At 42.8% G+C, this 10,542-nt stretch overlaps 1 long non-coding RNA gene across 1 annotated transcript in view; it reads left to right on the plus strand.

The window, feature by feature from the left end:
• LOC132384693 (uncharacterized) overlaps positions 1-10,268 on the plus strand; it is an 81,784-nt gene extending 71,516 nt beyond the window's left edge. Inside the window, exon 4 of the long non-coding RNA XR_009508986.1 lies at positions 10,101-10,268. This is a non-coding gene — a long non-coding RNA (uncharacterized LOC132384693). The remainder of the gene's footprint in view (positions 1-10,100) is intronic.
• Positions 10,269-10,542: the final 274 nt, after the last annotated feature.

Here is a 10,542-nt window from a genome sequence, read left to right on the forward strand (position 1 = left end):
CAATTTACCACCCCATCATCCAGATCATTTATGTATATTACAAACAACATTGGGCCCAAAACAGATCCCTGAGGCACCCCGCTAGTCACCGGCCTCCATCCTGATAAACAATTATCCACCACTACTCTCTGGCATCTCCCATCTAGCCACTGTTGAATCCATTTTATTACTCCAGCATTAATACCTAACGACTGAACCTTCTTAACTAACCTTCCATGTGGAACTTTGTCAAAGGCTTTGCTGAAGTCCATATAGACTACATCCACTGCCTTACCCTCGTCAACATTCCTCGTAACTTCTTCAAAAAATTCAATAAGGTTTGTCAAACATGACCTTCCACGCACAAATCCATGCTGGCTACTTCTAATCAGATCCCGTCTATCCAGATAATTATAAATACTATCTCTAAGAATACTTTCCATTAATTTACCCACCACTGATGTCAAACTGACAGGTCTATAATTGCTAGGCTTCCTTCTAGAACCCTTTTTAAACAATGGAACCACATGAGCAATACGCCAATCCTCCGGCACAATCCCCATTTCTAATGACATATTAAAGATCTCCGTCTTTTAGCTTTTCTAATCTCTTTCTTAAGATTCCTTTTACATTCTTTATATTCCTCAAGCAATTCCTTTACTCCATGCTGCCTATATCTGTTGTAGACATCCCTCTTTTTCTGAACCAAATTTCTAATATCCCTTGAAAACCATGGTGCTCTCAAACCTTTAACCTTTCCTTTCACCCTAACAGGAACATAAAGATTCTGTACCCTCATAATTTCACCCTTAAATGACCTCCATTTCTCTATTACATCCTTCCCATAAAATAACTTGACCCAATCCACTCTCTCTAAATCCCTTCGCATCCCCTCAAAGTTAGCCTTTCTCCAATCAAAAATCTCAACTCTAGGTCCAGTCCTGTCCTTCTCCATAATTATATTGAAGCTAATGCTATTGTGATCACTGGACCCGAAGTGCTCCCCAACACATACATCTGTCAGCTGACCTATCGCATTCCCTAACAGGAGATCCAACACTGCCCCATCTCTAGTCGGTACTTCTATGTATTGTTGCAAAAAACTATCCTGCACACATTTCACAAACTCTAAACCATCCAGCCCTTTTACAGAATGAGCTTCCCAGTCTATGTGTGGAAAATTAAAATCTCCCACAATCACCACCTTGTGTTTACTACAAATATCTGCTATCTCCTTACACATTTGCTCTTCCAACTCACGCGCCCCATTAGGTGGCCTATAATACACTCCTATCAGTGTTACTGCACCTTTCCCATTCTTCAATTCCACCCAAATGGCCTCCCTAGAGGAGCTCTCTAATCTATCCTTCCAAAGCACCGCCATAAGATTTTCTCGGACAAGCAATGCAACACCTCCTCCTCTGGCCCCTCCTACTCTATCACACCTGAAGCAACTAAATCCAGGAATATTTAGTTGCCAATCACACCCTTCCTGCAACCATGTTTCACTAATAGCTACAACATCACAATTCCAGGTATCAATCCACGCTTTAAACTCATCCACCTTTCTTACAATGCTCCTAGCATTAAAATAGATACATTTAAGATACTCTCCATCTCCTCCTCTCTTTCCATCCCTAACAATGCATTCAAATTTATTATCCTTTTCTTTCTTCTCCCCTACATCTTCGGGTTGAGCGCATCCCTTCTCCATCACCTGCCTTTCCTCCCTCACACACTGTCTATTTACTTGCTCCACTGGTGAACTAACCTCCTCTCCCATAGTCTCCTCAAATGGTCTCCCGCCCCCCCATCTTACTAATTTAAAGTCCGCCCTGTAGCCCTAGCAAACCTCCCTGCTAGGATATTGGTCCCCCCACGATTCAAGTGTAACCCGTCCTTCTTGAACAGGTCACTCCTGCCCCAGAAGAGGTCCCAATGATCCAGAAACTTGAATCCCTGCCCCCTGCTCCAATCCCACAGCCACGCATTCATCCTCCACCTAATTCTATTCCTACTCTCACTGTCGCGTGGCACAGGCAGTAATCCCGAGATTACTACCTTTGCGGTCCTTCTTCTTAACTGCCTTCCTAACTCCCTATACTCTCATTTCAGGACCTCTTCCCCTTTTCTTCCTATGTCATTGGTACCTACATGTACCACGACCGCTGGCTCTTCACCCTCCCACTTCAGGATATCTTGGACGCGATCAGAAACGTCCCGAACCCTGGCAACAGGGAGGCAAATTACCATCCGGGACTCCCGGTCACCTCCACAGAAACGCCTGTCTGAACCCCTGACTATTGAGTCCCCTATTACTATGGACCTCTTTCTTCTAACCCTACCCTTCTGAGCTACAGGGCCGTCCTCTGTGCCGGAGGCTCGGCCACTGTCACTCCCACCAGGTAGGCTGTCCCCCCCAACAGTACTCAAACATGAGTACTTATTGTCAAGGGGTACAGCCACTGGGGTACTCTCTAGTACCTGCCTCTTCCCCTTCCTGACCGTCACCCACCTATCTGCCTCCCGTGGCCCCGGAGTGACCACCTGCCTATAACTCCTCTCCATCACCTCCTCACTCTCCCTGACCAGGCGAAGGTCATTGAGATGCAGCTCCAGTTCCCTAACTCGGTCCCTCAGGAGCTGCAGTTTGGCGCACCTGGCGCAGATGTGGACGTCCGGGAGGCTCGGAGACTCCAGGATCTCCCACATCCGACACCGAGAACAACAAGCTGCCCTCACACTCATACCTCCCAAATAACTGAAAATACAAGAACTAAAAGATAAGCCTACTGTGCCCTCTTCCGCCTAAGCCCTCTGAGCCCAAGCCCTACACTCTGCGCCCGGCTCACTCCGCTGCCCACTTCTTAAGGCAGAGTTCTTTATATATCTTCCCTCCTTCCCGGGCCTCCTTCACGCGCCTGCGCAGTCCCGCCACTCAGAACTCCGATCTGAGAAGCAATTGGACAATTTGAAAATGGCCGCCGCCGCACTTCCTCTCAAGCCTCGCTGTCCTCTTCCAATAATCTTCTCTTTCTGGAGTGCGCTTTGCTCAGTTTCTACCTTGAAGGATAATCGCATAGATCATGCAAACAGTCTGTAGCAGAAATGTCAGCACCAGGACCTGGATGTTGCCCATCACACAATCAAAGGCTTCAAGAGAATTGATTGCGATCAATCGCTGTTTGTAATTAATTCAGCTCATGCCTTGTTCCATGAAATGACTGTAACAGTTGTTAAATTTCCTGATTACATTGCATTGTCTTTCCAAAGCCTTATCAAGAAAATGATCAATCATTACTTTACTTCAAGCTCATCACCCCTTACAAGGATACAAAGATGATGATCACTGAATGTCATTTCAGTTAGCGTTGATTCATAAATGATAAAGTTTAAGTTGCATCATAATTAACCTAAAACAGTATGGGAAATCTTCTGCATTGGTGGCTGTACCAGATAAGGTTGAGTTACACTGCGATTGTTCAATTATTTATTTATGACCCTTAATTTAAAGGAACTAATGCAAATCGTGGTGATTTTAAAAATCTGCTTGCTTTTCCCTCCTGAGAGGCATGAATGGTTTCCAAATATTTCATATTTGTGGGTTTTTACTTATTGCATGCTTTCTCCAGACTAAGTTATAGAAATTGATTACCAACGATAGATAACAATTCCATTATCCTGGTATTGTACCGGAATAATGGCAGAAGAACTGCTCCAAGTTAGAAGATGAACGAGGCACACTCAAAAACGAGAAGAATAATAGGCTCCCACTTTGCTTCACAGAACACCATGGTTTCCTTCAAAGGAGCTCCTTAGATGAGATATAAGAAGAATGGTCCTTTCCATTCAAACTGCTCACTACGTCATAACAAAATGTACTTAGCTACAAGTAAAAGTTAGATAGTTTCATTTGTTTTAACATGTTGTTTTTGACAAACATTTGCAGATCTTCTGAAACTATGTTACAAAAAACTTCTGTAACATATTGTTTTCTTTTCTCTCTGACTCTGTTCACATTAAAGTCTGTGAACTGTCAATCTGCTTCACTGCCTCTCTCTCCGCACTTGGGCCATATCAGAACGCACTAACACCAGAGGGCTTACGTTTAATGTGAGCATGGAGAAATTTAAAGGACATCTGCGGGGTAAGTTTCTTGACATAGAGGATTGAGCTGAAAGAGTTGGTAGAAGTAAATGCAATTACAATCTTAGCACAGGTGCTTGGACAGGAAGGGAGTCGAGGGATGTCAACCTAATTTCAGGAATGTAGGATGAATGTAGACAAGTGGATGAGGTGGATCAATAGAGCCTATTTCTGTACAGTGCAATGCTACATTCAACAAATCTTTCAAAATGATATAACATTGTAAAAGACTCAGTTTGATAATTACTAAAATATTTGGAAACGATATTCCCAGGTGAGTACAGAAAAAGCTTTCCTACTGAGGTGTCTTACAAGACAGGTAATCCTCATAACAAGCTAAAAATCAATTTGTTATACAGTATCAGTTCAATATAACAGTAGGAATGAGACTGCTTTGAACTTGAACTGGTGTTTCATTTTCTTCACGGTTTATGTTAAGTAATTTCCTATCTGGCAATATGATATAGCCTTTCTAAGAATCCCTTCAGATAATTAATTTCAAATTTCATCAGTAATTGTTTTCACTATTGATGAGTTAGCAAGTTTTAAGCAGCATGTTTATATAATACTCCTAGGATTTCAGTTGGCTTATGTTGGTGCGTGGCCTAGAAGGCAAGGCATCCGACTAGTAACCTGAAGGTCACTGAGGCAGTGTGTCTGTGTCCTTGAGCAAGGCACTAAACAGCACATTGCTCTGCGACATCACCGGTGCCAAGCTGCATGGGTCCTAGTGCCCTTCCCTTGGACAACATCAGTGGCGTGGAGAGGGGAAGGCCTGCAGCTTGGGCAACTGCCGGTCTCCCATACAACCCTGCCCAGGCCTGCATCCTGGAAACTCCAGGCGCAGATCCATGGTCTCTCGAGACCGACGGATGCCACCACCAAGGATTTCAGTTCGTAATCAGTTTGATCGACATTGTACATTTTGGCAGAGCACAATTTTCTAACATTAAAGAAGGAAAAGCTGAAGTTGGATAGAGCCCAGTTATCCCAGCAACTAGCTATCAACCCTGATGGTAAAGGCAGCAGGAGTTAACACTACTTCCAGCTGAAACCTCCAGGTTCACTCAGAACGGATAGACAGTGCCTAATGCCAGACCTCTGAAAGAGAAGCTCTAACTTGAGCTTGGTAATGGGAAGAGTGGACAGGGGAAATGATTCAAAGATGTGCTATTAAAGCCGTCTTGATGAAATGCATCAACAGCACTGACTTACTGGTATCTCTGGCCCATGACTAAAGTAAGGATGAGATTCTCGAGGCCATGAATGCACCCAAATGTCCAGCTTAAGTGGTGCAAACCACCTCACAGACTATTCTTCCACCATGTTGCCAATCCCACCCCCAATCCACAGAATAGTCTGACCTCATTAGGCACCTCAGTACCCACAAAGCAGGAGGGAAGGAAGTTCTGCAGCCCAAGAAGAGGTTCTTAAGGACAGACAATTGCCATGATTTTAATTCCACTTACCTGTTAAGAGGTGTGGGTGAAAGTCTAAAAACCAGAAATTAATTTACCTAATCATTCCCACTGATCATAAAAACACTAATCCCAGTTTATACTCTCTGATCAGAAGCAGAGCAGATGCATAAACGTTAAAGCAAAATGGCAGCCTGATGACATCATCTCTCCATCTGTAGAGGTCAAGTACCTATCCAGCAGCAAAAGTGAATTAATCAGGATTGGCCTTATCTACTGATTGAGGCGATTGTGAAGTGAATTTAATGGGCAAGTCAACCGCTGACAATTAAATATATTTATATATTTTTAATTTTTATTTAGCGATTCAGTGCGGAATAGCCCTTCCGGCCCATGAGCCACACTGCTTGGTAACCCACTTAGTTAACCCTAGCCTAACCTCAGGACCATGTACAGTGACCAATTAACCTACTAACTGGTACGCCTTTGGACTGTGGGAAGAAACCAGAGCAAGCAGGGGAAAATGATGCATTCACGGGAGGGATATACAAACTTCTTAATAGAGAACTCCAAACTCTGGAACGCCACGAATTGTGATAGCTTTGTGCTCACCACTATGCTACTGTGGCGCTCCAATTGTGAGCCAAGTGTTTCCAACCACATTCTGAGATTGCACTTTGCTTCATTCTGATTGTTTCCCCTCATGTTTAGCCCCCATTATTACTCACTGTTTATCTTAGGGCAGGCCTTATGTCACTCCTGTAGGGAGACAAACAACCAGAAAGGATTCACAGACAGAAGCATTGCGAGAGGCAGCTAACAGAGCCACACCTGTCCAATGAAATCCCTAGATTTTGCCAAGTGAATTAGTGCTTCCACCACTTCAGCATGTCATTGTTCACTGTGGGTTCACTACATACAACACCAACATGCTCTGCTTTGTCAGTGAATGCTACGGTTACCAGGTCTATCAGTGGACTGCTCGAGTTATTAAATACTTGGGCCAATTGGCATGGTGGAGCTGCATCCAACAGATTACCAGTGCCTCCTGGACAGAGCAAATTTTCAAATGACTTTGTGAAGCCAAATGAGAGGGTTATGGAACAGACAACAGTGACTGGCTCCAGTCATGTCCTAGGCAGCATTTTCCAGTCAGGACCATGTTCTTATGTAAATAGAGGATTTCTCTTTCTACCAGTTTTTAATAGAATAGATTCCAGAAGCTGGGCTTGGGGTGATTTCCTCAATACTGATATATCTCTTTTGTGTTTCTTGGACAGTGGATAAGAATAAAAGTCATCCAACCACAGACATGACCTCCTTCTCATTCCCTCTTCAGGTAGCAAGAACTCAATTACCGAAGGCCATCCCAAATTTATCTTGGCATGAATTTTGGGAGGACTCGATGGGCCAGATGGTCTAATTCTGTTCCTATGTTTTATGGTATTATGGTATTATTTCTTCTTTTACTGCTTGAACATCAACAATTTTCATTAATTGAAATGAAACTGTTTGGGACCTGTTCTGGGTAGCCCTGATTTTCCTATGTGCTCTGGAGAAGCTTAACATCCAGGTGGCGAAGACAAACACTGATCCTTGCATTGTTAAAAGAAGATATTCTTGAAAACACTTCATGGGACACATTTGTTCTCCCAGCTCCAACGTGCTTGACTTACACAATTCCTGCTACCTGAAAATGAATATTAGGGCTGCTCCTCTGGTCAGCTCCATCAAGTGTTGTGCATCCAGGCAAAAAAAAAACTTACCCTGCTGGATAGGGAAAAATAAAATAGAACTTTGGCTGGTTCCTAGCTGCAGAAGTAATCCTTAAAAGCCCATGAAAATTCCTTTAAATGATCCGGGCTGCAGGTTCTGGGAGGGAAATGCCAGATTGTATAATATTGGAGGACATTGAAATAAACTCAGGTCCAATAACTTTCATAAAAATTACCTTTATACCTGTGAATCTGGCCTTTAAAATTAATAATTGAAATGAAAAAGGTCACAGATGGTTTCTATTGCATTGAAGCCAGGTGTAACAGGAAATTGCCAAGCACATTAACATTTATAGAAAATTCAAGGTCAACAGGTCCCTTCCTGATGCTTCAGTTGTAATGACTTAATTTTAGCTTTCCAACAAGTGTCAATGTCTTGCAGGACACTCACTTGGGGCTCAAAGAGCAGTTGACAATAATGGGATATAGCAGCTGGTAGGTTCAAAAGCTATTTCCGAAAATCACAATCCACATAAATGCTGGTGAGGCACAAAGTGACAAATACCCTGTTGAAGTCTTTCATTTCTGAATCAGACTTTATGATGAAGCTTACAGATTCATTGGTGCACTTCCTGTCACGTGCTGAAAAATAATTGGGAATGAACATCCCTAGCAGCAAGGCTGGAGAAAAAAATCAGTGCATCGAAAACTTTGATATGAAAGGGCTCAGCAGCAGCAGAGGTTGCAAGGTGTGAGCAAGTACAGCCAGTGATGGATGAATTTAATCATATGAGCTCTGACAACCAGTTGAGATCAGCAGCAGTTATCTTGCTGTGTGGCAGTATGTGCAACAATGTTGTAATTCTGGTGTCTTCTGGACATGGCTTAAAATTCTGGTTTAAAATTCAAACGTTCAGTCTAAGTTATCAAACATTCAAGGCGTATGTTGGGATTGGGATGAAAAATATTCACATTGATAGATGGCTTCAGTATTATGATGGAAATGGGAGTTTCAATAAAAATACTGCCATATGAGTGAGTTTGGAACCAGTGGGCAATGTTGTGGTGTTCTAATGGAGATCATTAAATATGATATGATAGATAGATAGATAGATAGATAGATAGATAGATAGATAGATAGATTATTCATCCCCAAGGGGAAATTCAACATTTTTCCAGTGTCCCATACACTTATTATAGCAAAACTAATTACATACAGTATTTAACTCAGTATAAATATGATATGCATCTAAAATCACCCTCCCAAAAAGCATTAATAAATAGCTTTTAAAAAGTTCTTAAATAGTTTACTAAAGTGCATTGAGTGGTAACTTAAGCTCAGTCCTAACCCCGGCAGTTTAACATGACTTGCCCTGGTGGTTGAATTGTAGAGCCGAATGGCGTTGGGGAGTAATGATCTCTTCATCCTGTCTGAGGAGCATTGCATTGACAGCAACCTGCCGCTGAAGCTGCTTCTCTGTCTCTGGATGGTGCTGTGCAGAGGATGTTCAGGGTTTTCCATGATTGACCGTAGCCTATTCAGCGCCCTCCGCTCTGCCACCGATGTCATACTCTCCAGTTCTGTGCCCACGACAGAGCCCGCCTTCCTTACCAGCTTATTAAGATGTGAGGCGTCCCTCTTCTTAATGCTGCCTCCCCAGCACGCCACCACAAAGAAGAGGGCGCTCTCCACAACTGACCGATAGAACATCTTCAGCATCTCACTACAAACATTGAATGACGCCAGCCTTCTGAGGAAGTACAGTCGACTCTGTGCTTTCCTGCACAGGGCATCTGTGTTGTCAGTATGTCAGTTTAAAGCAGTTTGGGGGATGCAGGCACATGCTATAAGGCCAGACCAAGTGTGAAAGCTAGCTTAATGGCAGAGAACTCATTTCTACGTACATTTATACTTGTTAGAAATCCACAAGGGTGAGTTGTATACAATATAGACTGGAAATGTGTAGGGGAGCCGAAACAGAAGATGTACAACTAGAATAATAACATACAAATTATTGTATTTTCTTCAAAGTGATAGACAAGGATTCCAGTGTTGACACGGTTGACACTATTCCTGACTGCTTGAGTTGGTATATCAAAAGTTCAGTATAATTCCTTGAACAAAATGCAGGCTGAACCTGAAGACATTCAGGTGAATCAATGAAAACCTGAGGTCAAGTATATCATGTAGTTTTATTTTAATGACAAGTGAAACAATCCATCATAGTAATGGAATAGACAGAAGAACGACTGCTGTAGGAAAACATTGGCACAAAGAATTAAAACTGGGTTCGTTGGATGCATTCAATGTGAACACATCACAGCCATATCAGTAGTTCAATGCTTCAATTTAATCTCACAGAAAGTATACAGTATACAACCCGGAATTCTTATTCTTCACAGACATCCATGCAACAGAATTTAAAAGCCCAAGGAATGAATGACAGAAAATGTTAGAACCTCAAAGCCCTTCCCCCCTCCCATGCACAACCAGCAGCAAAAGTAACAACCCACCCCTCCCCCTCCCACCACTGCTCCAGCAAAAGCATCAATCTCCCCCATTACCCACTATGAAAGCAATAACAACTCCACCCCCAGGACCATGATCTAGAGTCCATCAAAAACTACTGTCTATCCCAGCACTTCCACATCTCAGTCAGGCTCTCTGTCTCATTAGCGAGGGAGAGAGAGATATTGCTCTTGCACCAGATGACAGTGAGACCTACAACTCACTGTTTTGATGTTACAATCTGCAACATTGCTTATTTGAGTTCCCCCTGATTTGAAGACCTTCTTTTGACAGTAGCAAACATTGTAGACTCAATGTTTCAATCTCCTACAGTGCTTCAGTTGGTGATACCAGTGAAGAATTTGGTTGTCTGCAGGGCTGCACCTTGAAGTCTACGTCTTCCCAGCCACACCTCGAGATATTAAAAGCACCATGTGCTTGGTGAGTTTCGAGAGCGAGAACTCATCGCCATGAAGAACCACAGTTTGAGTGGTTCATAGATCACGCAGTTTGACAGGACCTCAGCCACCTTGGAAAAGAAAAAAAGAGACATTAAAAGAAAATAAATTAAACTGTTTCATGGATGAGCTGGAAGTTGCCCAGGTCTGCAAAATCCCTTGCACCATATCTAGATAAATCTTCAGAGAAACATGTAAGTATGTGCAATGATTTGTATGCCTGTATTGGGGTGGGGAGGGGAGTGGTGTGTCGAAACTCATATTAATCTTAAATCAACAGCAAGTTAGCATAGTGCAAGACTTGACCAGTATCATAC

Source organism: Hypanus sabinus, chromosome 2, assembly GCF_030144855.1.
Source record: "Hypanus sabinus isolate sHypSab1 chromosome 2, sHypSab1.hap1, whole genome shotgun sequence".
In the NCBI taxonomy this organism is placed as follows: Eukaryota; Metazoa; Chordata; class Chondrichthyes; order Myliobatiformes; family Dasyatidae; genus Hypanus; species Hypanus sabinus.